The sequence below is a fragment of the Cupressus sempervirens genome, chromosome 5 (assembly GCF_028749045.1).
Source record: "Cupressus sempervirens isolate cs-2001-9-10 chromosome 5, ASM2874904v1, whole genome shotgun sequence".
Lineage (NCBI taxonomy): Eukaryota > Viridiplantae > Streptophyta > Pinopsida > Cupressales > Cupressaceae > Cupressus > Cupressus sempervirens.
Genome location: NC_143122.1, coordinates 835,888,099 through 835,899,196, shown reverse-complemented (window position 1 = coordinate 835,899,196; position 11,098 = coordinate 835,888,099). Strand labels below are relative to the sequence as shown.

The window sequence follows — 11,098 nt, the reverse complement described above, 5'->3', positions numbered from 1 at the left end:
AGGAGTGGTCTATAGTCTTAGCATGAATTTTGAGTAATGCCTCAGTCTAGATTGCCTCAGAAGTGGCTAGAAGAAGCCTGCACGAGTCTGAGACTATGACCTCTCCCTGCCTTGGCCAAGAAGAACTTGCCAACTCTCTACTATTATGGAAAACTACAGAGTAGTGTGGCTGGTCTGCAACCAACCAATAAGTTCACAATTAAAGGAATGAGCCTTCCTTCGCCAAGGATTTCCAAGCAATGATCTCAAGTGTACCAATTTGATCAATGCTCCAAACATGTGAAAATTAAGGTTTGAGGTTGGATAAGTGTGAAAGTCAAGGATTTTTATAAACTTCTCCATATAGAGGGAAAATGACTTGAAATTTTTTAATTTTTGGTGTCTTCAAAAAACAAGGCAACAACTGATTCTAACTAGGGTCAAGGACTACGAAGGAAGTAAAGAATGAACCCAGGATCTCCCAGAAACTAATGCATTATCTGATGGGCACTAGAGTCATAATGGGAAGCGACACAGAGTCTTACTAGGGAAACATGCGACAAGCTAAAAATGAGACCAGCACAAAACAATTTGGGGTGGATATCATCTTTGGGTCTTCTCAAAGATTTGGTGTCCCCCTAGACTATGGGGGCCCCTCATTTATATTGCTTGGTTACATCTTAAGAGTAAAAATGAATGATGTCTGCAAGGATTATTGGAGTTAATGTGGATTCCCATAGGAATCCTATGCTAAGGATGGAAATGTAGACAAGGGAGCAACACATCAGGCAAGATAATGCCACTAGAAATATCTACATGATACAGGCATTAATTACAATATATCTTCTATGTATGCAATTTATCATGGTCAGGAAGGATTGAAAAAAAATGTAGAACGTGTGCATGGTTTGGCAGGAGCATTTATTAGTGGATTAAAGAAATTAGGCACTGTTAATGTTGAGGATGCTCCATTCCTTGATATTGTAAAGGTTATATGCTTATCATTAAGCAAGAGGAGATGGGCATCAAAACTTCTATCATTATTGTCTCAACTCATGGAATGAATCCTACAAGTGCTACAATGTGTGGAATGAAAATTGTTGTTGTTTGAACTGTTGCTAAAGAAAATATCAATATGGAGAAACTAAGGAAGGATGTAGAGGCAAATAAGGAAAACTTGTAGCACTTATGATTACCTATCCTTCAATGCATGGTGTGTATGAGGAGGGTATTAAATAAGATATGTTAAATCATTCAAACTTTAGTTGATAATTCTATCATAAAACTCTACAGGTGTGCAAACTGTGGACATAGAGATGAGCATGCACAAGATAATAGTTGTTGGGTCTGTGGATTAGAAGATGGTGCTCAAGACTGTGAGAAAAATAGGAAGAAGAGCAGAGTTATGGCCATTGAATCCTTATGAGCTTGGTCACATCACCACTTCTATATATACCAAAGTTATAATAATTATAGAAAGCATGGATACATTGGGAGTTTTGGGTATTTCAAGCTTGCAGATGAAGATGAGATTTCAAATAGACGCACTTTCATGTAAGTCAGAGCAAAACCGAATAAAGTAACTCAAACCCTATTTTATGTTTCATCCTAACCAATGTTGATAAAATGTGCGAATGGATAATCTTGTTGCAGGTTTATGTTAAGGTCACTTGCTAGATCTTTTCACCTTCCAAAGAATAAAATAATCAGAGGTTCCAATGTTTAATGCATTATTGCAAATTTATCATCTTTAATGAATTCCCAACCCAAGCAGTCTATTACACAGCCCTACCTTTGACAATTTTCTGAATATTATGATCATTATGCTTAACATGGGCTAGTGCTATTTTTAATAGTTGTAAATGCTCATTCTTGAGCATATTCTAATTGGAAAATCTCAATGAAAAAATACACGTGATTTGTAGATTTTGATTATAAAATTTATTTTTTTATAAGGAGTTTAAATTAAATTTTCCAAACCAGTCGGAGGAGCTAATTATTTTGTCATATTATCACAGTTTTGGTTCATAGATAAATTTTATGAAATCATCTCCTAATACCAAGCGGCAAAGTTGATTTTATTAGAAGAAATAGACCAATACTTTGGGAATAGACCATTACTTTGGGACATTGTCAGCGGCCTTAAAGAGGCGACTTGGTGGGGTAGATTGGTGACCCTACATAGAGAGGCCAACTTGGTGAGATGACCTGGAGAGCTAACTTTGTGAGAGGACTTAAGGAGTTAATCCTTATTGACTGAAAATCAGTGGTTAATTGTCTACAAATTTGGTTGGAGACAACTCCTTGTGTTTTTCTAGTGCTTGGACCAATTGATTTGCCTCTTTGTCAGTAGTCTTTGATTGTTACCAAGCCGAGCGCTACATTTGTCTAATTTCACTGCCATGTTTGTGGTGACTCACTACAAGTTATGTTCTCTATTTTTTATTTGTATCTTGAATCCTTCTCCCCAATCCTCAACCTCAATGTGGTTCCACTATCTTTTATCCCTACCTTATGTTAGTATTGTTTGATGTTTTAATTTTGTAGCTTCTATTGTTAGTATTGTTTGATGTTTTAATTATTTTCTTCATGTATTTGCTCAATGTAGGGGGTACTTCATGATGGAACTACAGTGGCAGTAAAGAAACTTTCTTCCAAATCATTCCAAGGACAAGAATAATTTTCCACAAAGAAAGTTTTCATTAGTCATGTGCAGCATCATAACCTTGTAGCATTAAAAGGGTGGTGTGTGAAGGAGAAAGAGAAACTACTAGTTGGCCGACACTCCAAGCTTCTCCAAGAGACACATTGAACAAATAGCTTCAGTTGCAAAGAGTTCATAGGTCAAAGACACCATGTTGTGATAGATTACTAGTAGCTGGTGCATGTTGGAGTAACTGGGAGTTAGCAGCCTCGAACTGAGATCATTAAAGACAATCCGTAAACAACAGCATAGTTCCTCTATTATCTGTGATTTATACTAGGTTCTCTTTATCATTTGTTTGTGTTGTTAACTTGTGTTAGTAATGTAAACATAGATTAGTTTCTTGGGATACAGTCAATGATTGCTCCTTCATGGTTTCAGATAGATTAAATGTTGTACGAGCTCTACTGTAGTGGAGAATAATAAAAATTTAGAACTGTTATCTCTTGAGTTTTCATATTGTTTGCACATTCCTTTGGTCTTGTTACTATGTTCCCATGAGTGATTTCTTACAGTAGTATCCAAGCTTAAGACCTGGGTTACATGCTAACTATTTGACAAAATACTTCTAGCCCAAACTTGATCTCCTTGATCAGAGCAAGCAGGGATTATTACACTGTTCTTGATATCAGTTATTCGCATTTCAATTTTATGAGTTTCATTGGTACATTCAGCATTACAAATTTGATTCTCATATTTAGAATTGGTTTAGTTTGATGAAGTTTTAGTACTGTCATTTCTTTCCAACATATTATCTAAAATTCAAACTAGAAGAATCACTTAAAAATCCCATAAGAAACTGCATAATAGTGAGGGTTAGTCATTGTCAAAGTGTTTGATGAAATGTCAAGCAACTGAATTGGAAAGGAAATTGGTGCTTATTGAAGCCATACCTAGTTGGGATTATTACATACCATTGATCTTTATGCAGTTTTGATAGTTTTCTTGACCACTTAGAACATTTTCATTGATTGTTCTATATGGCTCATTTGATATTCACTGTTTCAAATCATAGAGTAAGGTAGTTCATTTTCTTGTTTGAATACTTAGAAATTATTTGATATTACCTTGTTGAAAAGGCTTATTTTCCTTCCATTCTAAATGGATAGATCTGATATGTATCAATCATTGTAAAGAAGTAAAAGTTGTGCTTTCATTTTCATAATCTAAATTGAGATAAGACTGATTTGTTCAGAAGGATTTTGAATTTCTTGTTTAAATGTAGACCTAAGTCTTTGAGTGTATATACAAAGTTCAAGCACATGCATATGCACTTGTGTTTCCTTTTATTGGTGATAACATTTACTTTTGCAAATTGTGTTTTGGATCAGATATAAATATCTGATCTACGTAGTTTTATCTCTGGGTTGAAATTTTACAAGATGTTGCAATTGATTGTCAATTTGCCTAAATTTCTTATATTATTGCTTTTAGTTATCAATTGACATCAATCTTCTAAAATATATCCAGGTTTCCAGGTTGAAGGGAAGAGTAAATATTGCTGGTGGCACACCAAGCAGGTATTATGGTAATCATAACTCTGATGCAATTATATTGGAGTTTGGGTTATGAGCAGACTTTCTGAGTCTTGATAGTAAGATTCAACTAGGAAAAATGAGCAGGAGATAGGAAAAAAATTTAAAAACTAAAGCCAAAAGGCTAAGACACTAAAAGGCACCTTTACAACTCTAATCTGCTATTTAAGGATACTTTTGCTTTTTGTTTTAATGCCATGGATTTTATAGTCCACGAGCTTTTATACCTGAACACTCGCGAGAGTATATATAGGAAAATGTTGTTTCCCAAAACTCAAATCTTCTTTGGTATTGATTCAATGTAGCTTCTATTTGATTATTTTATTATGTCTTTAAAGTTGGTTAAATGAGGGTTGCATACTAAAAGACTCACTTTTTGATAAAATATTTTTATTTCATTGTTTTATCAATATTTTGAGTTTGAGTGCCAAGCCCGAGTCTTGTAACTAAGCTTTGATGCTTTTTTTGTAGAAAAAAAGACAAGGAAAAATGGAAATACATTACTAAAAGACCAGGTTACAATATATGATGACCCACTAGGCCAATTCAACAGTTAAAAGACTAATTTACCAAAAGTTCAATACAAAGAGAAGAGCTTATGCTAGAAAGAATCCACCACAGGAATCACCACAAAAGGCCTAGGGGATAAAGAGACAACAAAAAAAATCTGCATCATTGACTATCCATGTTCACAAAGTTTTAATTTAAGCTACATACAAATTAACTTCTATGTGCCTAAGCTAATATTGCTAAATGATTATAAATATTCTAGTCCAGCCTGTAGTTCTGATCCATTCTGAATGTGTCCTCCAAACCTAATGCAAACCCTAGTATGGAGTGATGCCACCCTAGATGAGGTACGGCTAGCCATGGAAGCTAAGGGAAAGTCTAAAAATTTCTCCTTTGATCACTGATCTGCATACTGGAGTACTCATTCTTCCTGATACAATCCAACTCAATGATTGACCCATTTGAACTTCCTATCTGAGCTCATGCACTTGTGATTGTTGTCCACTATGGTCCATGTAGCCATTATCAAACATTGATTTATTTTCTATCCGGTTGGAGGCATTGTCCTAGGTTACTATAGTGTTGTAGAGGATAAAAGTGCATACTTAACACTTCTTTCAACTTCTCTTATACACCCTTCAGCCATTTCATTAAATGTTCCATTCTATTTGATTCAATGGATTTTAGCATTGAATTGAATTCAACCTCTTCCTAATCCTTTTATTTATTTTTCCACTATGGTCGAAAATGTGGATATGATTAATATTGTAGACACAAATTTGTGCAACTAATCCACATTCTAGTTGAACTTTTCTTGAGTTGGCTTTCCTCCAAAATTGGTTTGTTGCTTGTTTGCTTACTTGTATAATCTGAGAGGACCACTTTTTTTTAATAGATTTGGTTGAAGAAAATGGGGAACATGTTAATGAGGAACAACATTCAATCTTTCAAGTAAATACTGATTTGGTTTCTGCAAGTGTCCATGTTTTTCTTATGTATGGAAATTGACATAGTTTCTTTCTCTTTTGTTTTTAGGAGGTTCTGTTTGGAGGCTCTGATTGGAGTACATCTGGTGGGAGGTGGTATAAATGCAGCTATTGAGTTAATGCAGTGGATGAATTTGGATGAATTGGAATCGTACCTAAATTACCACTTTGCTAATCAATGTCTTTTAGTAGAACCACTCACACATGGTTCACTTATTGAAGCTGAGGGACCTTCCTATCAGGTACATTTTGTTTCACCTTACCTTGAACAATCTGTATATTACTTTGGTAGTAGTTAATTTAAAATTCTTTTAGTGTGATGATTTTAAATGTGTAAATTATAATTATGAGGTTCAAATCTTACCTACACCACCACTTACACCTTTGCAATATGAAAACATCAAACACATGGGTACCATTTGCAATCAGACATTAAATCTCTCCTTACAATAGGGTTTTCTAGATTGTTATTGAAGAAGACAATAAAAAGTTTATGTGGTGCTCAATTTATGCTCCCATTGCACATTACGAGAGAAATGAGCTGTGGAAATGGATATATGGGCTTCAATACATCCCTTGGATTGTGGGAGCTGATTTTAACATGGTTGAGAGTAGGGAGGACAAATCTATAGGAAGTGAGATAAGTGCAAAGGAAATGGAAAATGTTAATAGAATAAAATGAAAATTAAGCTCAACCTGTTCAATCCTCTTGAAGGATATAGAAAAGAAAACCAAAATAATTGGTTTACTAGGTGTAATTGCCAAAAGGTAAGTATAAGGATATATTGTAGATTGGATATATTTTATTGCAATAAAGATTTTTTAAGCTTTGATCAGACTGTCATGAATGTAGTGTCAAGGTTACCCCTTGTTCTTTATCTAATCATCATTATTGCTACTATAAGATTTATATATCTAATGATCAACATTAGGACAATGAAAAGCAAGATAAATTCCTTCAAAACACCAATTTACTAAAAGACGATTGCAATTACCCAATCTTTACCACCAGGGAAATTAATAGATGGACGTTATATGATAAAAATGCAATTAAAATATGGAATGACAACAATAAAAATTTGGCCACTATATTTCAAACTATTGGACAAAAGAATAGCCTTAGACAATAGGAAAATAGAAAATGACCATCAGAAAGATCTGTTCAAACTAGAGAAGAAGATTCAAATGACCCCAATAACTCAAAATTGAATGAGGAGTTAATCATAGCAAAAAAATTATTGAGAAATCTACATGCTAAAAATATACAAGGATTAAGAGTAAGAGCCAAAATAAATTGACTTAACAATGGCGATAAGAGTTCAAAATTCTTCTTCAGATGTATGAAAGTTAAGAATGTCTGAGAACAAGTTGACTATATATGAGATGATAATAAATTGCTAAGTGATCTTAAAGAGATAGAGAAGAACTTTCACTGTTCTATAAGATACTTTTCTCATTTCAAGGACATAGTGCAAGAGATCTAAGAAAAAAATATAATTCACAGTAAGATTACAGATGATATTGTAGAAATAATTAATATTTAAACTGTATTAGAATAAGAAATAGTAAATGCAATTCAAAAGCTGAATGATGAAAAGACCCCAGCGGTAGATAGTCTCCCAATTGAATTCTATAAAGAGAACTTAGATTGGTTTGGAGATGACCTGCTTCAAGTCTCTACTGAAGTCATTAGATAAAGGTTGTAATTTATTTATTTGCCTGATGTTTTCATATTTCTAATCATTTCCTTGTTTTCTTCTGCAAGGCTGATGAATTATATCAATGAATGTAATCTTTTATGACTGAAGTGTGTGTGGTGTGTGTGTGGATGCAAGCCATACATTGATGATCTTGTGAACAGGAATGAGTGGAATCCAATGAGCTTCAATGAAATTGAACATGCATGAAGAGGATGATATCAAGCACTTTGTGAACTATGAGTTGTTGTCCATATATGTAAGGTAGTAAGACATTTTTTTAATTGAGCAGTGAGCTCTAGGCATTGTGCCTAAATGCAAGTGCATCCCTATTTGTAATAATTTAATACTTTTAATAGCGTATAATTTATCATAGGTTTCAGCCCCATCATCGTCCCTTGTCCCCTCCTAACATGGTTTCCATGATATACTAGAATCTTTTTTGAATTGCTAGAACATGATATTAGATCTTACTGGGCTCCTGTGTCAAATGATTTTCTTTTGGATGAGGCCACTACTAGTTTTGAGGCTATTGTGATATGTAATGATATAACCAAAGATAATAAGAAGACTTCTATCATTTTTAGTAACTCTCATCCTTAGACATTTGATGTGTGCCATATAAGGGTAGGTTGGTTGGGGTTGAATGTCATGAAATCTGATCTAAAGTACTTTGATTATAGTTCCAAGGATGTTTGTGGGGTGCTTGTTCAACACCCTAGGATAGAGAGGGAAGTTATTGATTACTCTTATTTTGTTAAGAATGTTCATGCTAATGGTGTGAAGGTTGTCATGGCCTCTTATTTTTCTACACTAACAATACTGAAGCCTCCTGAGGAATTTGGGGTGGATATCATCTTTGGGTCTTCTCAAAGATTTGGTGTCCTACTAGACTATGGGGGCCCCTCATTTATATTGCTTGGTTACATCTTAAGAGTAAAAATGAATAATGCCTGGGATGATTATTGGAGTTAATGTGGATTTCCATAGGAATCCTGTGCTAAGGATGGAAATGTAGACAAGGGAGCAACACATTAGGCAAGATAATGCCACTAGAAATATCTACATGATATAGGCATTAATTACAATATATCTTCTATGTATGCAATCTATCATGGCCTGGCAGGATTGAAAAAAAATGTAGAATGTGTACATGGTTTGGCGGGAGCATTTATTAGTGGATTAAAGAAATTAGGCACTGTTAATGTTGAGGATGCTCCATTCCTTGATATTGTAAAGGTTATATGCTTATCATTAAGCAAGGGGAGATGGGCATCAAAACTTCTATTATTACTGTCTCAACTCATGGAATGAATCCTGCAAGTGCTACAATGTGTGGAATGAAAATTGTTTTTGTTTGTACTATTGCTAAAGAAAATGAAGGATGTAGAGGAAAATAAGGAAACCTTGTAGCACTTATGATTACCTATCCTTCAATGCATGGTGTGTATGAGGAGGGTATTAAATAAGATATGTTAAATCATTTATGACAATGATAGTCAAGTGTACATGGATGGTGCAAACATGAATGTGCAGGTTGGACTAACTAGCTCGAGTTGAATTGGAGTGGATATATGCCATCTCAATCTTTACAAGACATTCTATATTCTACATTCTGGTATGGGGCCTATAGGAGTAAAGAAGCATTTGGCACCATTTTTACCATCACAACCTCTGGTACCAATAAATGGAATTACTACTCCTGAAGGGAATCCACAACCACTCGATATGATATCAACAACACTATGGGGCTCAACCATGATTCTACCAATATCAATAAAAATGGAGATTATGGAAATTAAGAATGGGAAAATGTACATTAAACATACTAGTTTGATGGCAGATAATGTGTATAGAGAAAAAATTATAAATCCTTATGTTTGGGAATGACAAGCAGGGTAGATAGAGTTGAATGAAGGCTCTGACAGGAATAAAAAGAAACACAAGGCAATCAATAGTCATAGATAGTTCAAGAATTGACTTATTCCTAATATAGAAAATAGTGCAAAACTTAAAGAGAGATTAACATTTATCAAGTGGATTTGATCATCTCAGGGTTAGATAAACTTCTATTAGTTAGGAATAAAATAGAAAATACAACTCCATTGTAAAATAAACAATTTGTAAGACAATATTATCAGACCCCAATTCTTGAGTAAATTAGGAACCAAATGTTGAAAAAATATCCTCACAACCCTATTCAAGAGAAAATTTTGACTAACAACCATTGATATGATCCCACAACTTAATTTTGGAGTTACCTACAGATATTTCAAATGCACTGTCAGGGGAGCTTCCACAAATTAGAGTGGATAGTCCATGTCAAATCTCTTTAGCGTATAACTTGTTGTGCATAGTTGCCAAGTTTTCTTATTGTATCGGGCATATTAATGAACAAGCATATTAGTTACTGTAGGTGTTTATGACAGTTTGATTAGTTACTGTCGATATTTTTCAGGCATTCTATAAAACAGTTCACATGCCTTGCGTATGATATGACATTTTGCATGCATCCTGCACTCTCTCATTCGGCTAATGATGGATTATGGAGAGTGATCTGAAATGCTGATGCTAAAAAACACACAATCAAATCCAAAATGAACTTGCATTACAAATGGATTGTGGAAATCTAATATTGTTGATTTTGCATGCATGTCTACCAGGACAATCACAACTTAAACATATATGCATGTTTAAGTAATCAACAATATCAGATTTCCACAATCCATTTGTAATGCAAGTTTATTTTGGATTTGATTGTGTTTTTTAGCATCATCATTTCAGATCACTCTCCCTAATCCATCATCATTCGGATGAGAGTGTATGATGCATGCAAAATGTCATATCATATGCAAGGCATGTGAATTGTTTTATAGAATGCCTGAAATTTTTTTTTTACCTAGGCGTTGGTAGAAATTTCTACCTTCAATGGTCAAACTTTTTGACCTTCATTGGTCAAAAATTTTGACCTTCATTGGTCAAAATTTCTAGTTTTAATGGACAAAATTTTTGACCTTCATTGGTCGAATTTTCTACCTTTCTTGGTTAACATTTTCTACCTTCAATGGTCGAAATTTTTACCTTTCTTGACAACATTTTCTACCTTGAATGGTCAAAATTTCTACCTTTCTTGCCAACATTTTCTAATTTGAATGGTCAAAATTTCTACCTTTCTTGGTCAACATTTTCTACCTTCAATGGTCAAAATTTCTACCTTTCTTGTCAACATTTTCCACCTTCAGTGGTCAAAATTTTGACCAATTCCAGACAGAGTTTGCATCATGGCTATGGAAGTTTTTCGACCAATACTTTGGTCAAAATTTTGACCGAATTTTTTTTGACCAATGAGTTGGTCGACGTTGGTTGAAGTGTGGTCAAAAAATGAGTCAAAATTTCAACCTTCAATGGTCGAAAAATGGTCTCAGATGTAGTAGTGACAAATAAACCATGAGATCCTACCTAGATTTGATGCTAAAAAAAATCACGTGAAGCATGTAAAAAAAATCTCCATTATCTGAAAACTTCCTTCTTCGAAATTTCTCCTCCAAAACCTGTGTAATTACATGATGAGCTCTAGATCTTTGATAAAGAGTTCTCCCTTAGTTTTTGGGGCTCTGATTGTGCAATCACACAATCTTTGATAAAGAGTTCTCCCTTAATTTGGGGCTCTAATTGTGCAATCATGCG

At 34.2% G+C, this 11,098-nt stretch overlaps 2 pseudogenes; both read left to right on the top strand.

Moving 5' to 3' along the window:
• The first annotated feature begins 827 nt into the window (after positions 1 to 827).
• Positions 828 to 8,653, top strand: LOC149558473 (glycine dehydrogenase (decarboxylating), mitochondrial-like; annotated as a pseudogene).
• A 13-nt stretch (positions 8,654 to 8,666) lies between these two features.
• Positions 8,667 to 9,301, top strand: LOC149558472 (glycine dehydrogenase (decarboxylating), mitochondrial pseudogene; annotated as a pseudogene).
• The last annotated feature ends 1,797 nt before the right edge of the window (positions 9,302 to 11,098 follow it).